Source organism: Nannospalax galili, unplaced genomic scaffold (genome assembly GCF_000622305.1).
Source record: "Nannospalax galili isolate Female #2095 unplaced genomic scaffold, S.galili_v1.0 scaffold1255, whole genome shotgun sequence".
Taxonomy (NCBI): domain Eukaryota; kingdom Metazoa; phylum Chordata; class Mammalia; order Rodentia; family Spalacidae; genus Nannospalax; species Nannospalax galili.
The window spans coordinates 1,964,136-1,967,259 of NW_008336359.1; the positions used below are offsets into that span (position 1 = coordinate 1,964,136).

The 3,124-nt window shown below is 39.6% G+C and overlaps 1 protein-coding gene across 3 annotated transcripts in view; it reads left to right on the forward strand.

The window, feature by feature from the left end:
* Kiaa1958 (KIAA1958 ortholog) overlaps positions 1-3,124 on the forward strand; it is a 165,395-nt gene that overhangs the window by 145,436 nt on the left and 16,835 nt on the right. The window lies entirely within an intron of this gene.

Sequence of the window (3,124 nt, forward strand, 5' to 3'; positions counted from 1 at the left end):
TATCTACATGCAGGCAATACATGCATACACATAAAATAAAAAATAATATTTTAAAAATAATAAAATAAAATAAATACATTTGATGTTAGTAGAAGCTGCCATTAGTTTCAGAAGGGTGCCTGGCTATACACTTACACCAACTAAGTAAGAAATATTCCTTATCAACACATGATATTTCTTTTTCATTTAAGACATTTTGCAGAACATATTAATACTTTTATATGGAGCACATCCAAATTTTGTCATGTGTTTTGTTTTTTGTTATTTTTTGAGACAGTCTTGCTATGTAGCTGGTTGGCCTGGAGCTTACTATGTAGACCAGGCTGACTTCACCTAACTACCTTAGCTCCAGAATACTGGGATTAAAGGCATGTTCCACCATATCCAGTCTTCTTTTTTTAAATGTATGTATTTGTATGCCTGAGTATGTATATATGTGCATCATATTCATTTAGGTGCCTGCAGAGGCCAAAATTGGGAGTGGGGTCCCCTGGACTGGAGTTACATATGGTTGCAGGCTGACTGATGTGGGTGCTAGGAACCAAACCTGAGTTAGTCCTCTGCAAGAGTAGTAAGTACTCTTAACTGATAAGCTATCTCTTTTTAAAGTTTGTTTTTAATTTTCATAAAGTCTAATATATCAGTCCTTCATTTTTGTGTTGATGTTGATTTCTGTTTTAAAATACCTGGCTACTGCCAGCTGTGGTAGCATATACCTTTAAACTCAGCATGTGGGAGGCAGAAACAGGTGGCTGTCTATGAGACTGAGGCTAGCCTGGTCTACACAGTAAGTTCCAGGCAAACTGGGGCTATAGAGAGAGCCTGTCTCAGAAACCCAACAAAACCAAAGAACAAAACCTTGGCTACTCCAAGATTATAGAGCTGCTGTCTTATGGTTTTTGTTTTATTTTTTGTTTGTTCTGTTCTGTTCTGTTCTGTTTTGTTCTGTTTTGTTCTGCTTGGGGCCTGTGTACCCAGGCCGGTCTTGAACTCATATATTATTCATTTGAGATTGTCCTATTCTTGTTTATGGTATAAGGTAGGATATTCAGTTTCCTTATACTGTTTTACAGATTTTTGTTGTCTGTTTAAAAGCTGAGTTATCCTGTAATTTTCTTGTTGTTCTATTTTTTTTTTATGCACATTGCCTGCATGTTTGTAAGTGCACCTATGTCATGCAGTGCCTGCATCTAGAAGAAGACAATGGATCCCCTGGAACTGGGGTTACAGACAGTTGTTAGCTGCCATGTTGGTACTGGGACTCGAACCCAGGTCTTCTGCAAGAGCAGCCAGTGCTCTTAACCATGTCTGGCTTACTACCACAATTTTAAAAGCAGTTTGTTGATAAATATAATTCAGTCTTAAAATACAATCATGGAGAAACCATATGTTCAGTCATTTTCACACCATTTCTTTCCCATTGTGCATGTATTCTTTATCTGTTTCATCATGGATTAGGATTTTTGTTTCTTCCTTTAGATTTTATTCGTGTGTGTGTGTGTGTGTGTGTGTGTGTGTGTGTGATGTGTGTATGTGTGGCATGCACATAGAGGTCAGAGGTCAACTTTTCAGAGTCAGTTCTTCCACCGTGCGTTCCAGGGATTGAACTCAGGTTGTCAGGCTTGCATAGCAAGCACTTTGACTGAGCCATCTCTTTGGCCCTTGGTTTCCATTTTTAAAAATATTCTATTATTTTTATTTTATGTATATGCATGTATTGCCTACATGTATGTAAGTGCACCCATGTCATGCATTCCCCTCAGAGGACAGAAGGTGTCAGATTCCCTGGAACGGGAGTAATGGACAGCTGTTAGCTGCTATGTGGGTGTTGGAATTCGAATCTTAAGTCTTCTGCAAAAACAGCCAGTGCTCTTAAACCATTGAGCCATCTCTCCAGCCCCAAGGTTTCTATTTTTTAAATGTACAGTCTCTGTCTTGTGATAAAATGAAGAAAAATTAAATTATTTGAGGCCATTGTTCAATATTATAATTAAACAATTATCCACCAGTTTGAAACTATAGTGGTTGTATAAGTCAGACTCAGTTGTCCTTACTGAAGGTTAAGCCAAGTAAATTTGGGGGATCAGGATATTTTTCATAGGAACAGGGGGCTAATACCTAAATTGTTCTTTTTACTGAACAGTACTTGAATGGCCAGGGCATGGAATCAAGCCCAGGTTCAGATTCTGACTCTACTAGTTCCTAGCCCTTAGCTTCAATACCTGGTGCCTAGCACAGTGAGTGTCTCTTTGTAAATACCTGGTGAGTAGTCACTTGAATATGTGAGACTCAGTTTCCTTATCTGTTAAAACAGGTCAATAATAGTGTAATTGTTCATAGATTACACACACTTTTTTTTTTTTGTCTTTTTGGGACAGGGTCTCTCTGTAGCCCCAGCTAGCCTGGGACTCACTATGTAGACCAGGCTGGCCTTGAACTCACAGAGATCCATCAGCCTCTGCCTCCCAAGTGCTGGGACTAAAGGTGTGTGCCACCATGCCCAGCTATGATAACAAATTTTTTAAAAAAATATTTTATTTTTTATTTTTATTTTATGTGTATGTGTGTATTGCCTGCATGTAGGTAAGTGCACCCGTGTTGTGCAATGCCCACAGAGGACAGAAGGGGCTGCTGGATCCCCTGGAACTGGAGTTATGGACAGTTGTTAGCTGTCATGTGGGTGCTGGGATTCGAACCCGGGTCTTCTGCAAGAACAGTGTTCTTAACTGCTGAGCCATCTCTCCAGCCCCAATAACAAATTTTATACAAGTCTTTTTACTACTGTCAAGCAGGTCACCTTGGAAATTGCATTAACTTTATTGTTTTGCTATCTGTCAGAGACCTAGCCAATTTCTGCAGAGGGTCAGGAAGATTAAGCTTGGTTTTAGCAGACTCCAGAATATAAAGAAAGGCCACCTAGTGGTTATGGACTTGCTTTTTGGCAATTTACAGTGTGTTCCCTCTTGCCTAAAGGCGAGCCTCTCCTGAGTATTCTTCCTTTCCCTAGCGTTTGTCTCACTTGAACTTCCATTTCAGTTTATGCTAGTTGATGGTTTATATAAGACAATCAGCGCCTCTCTCTCTCTCTCTCTCTCTCTCTCTCTCTCTCTCTCTCTCTCTCTCT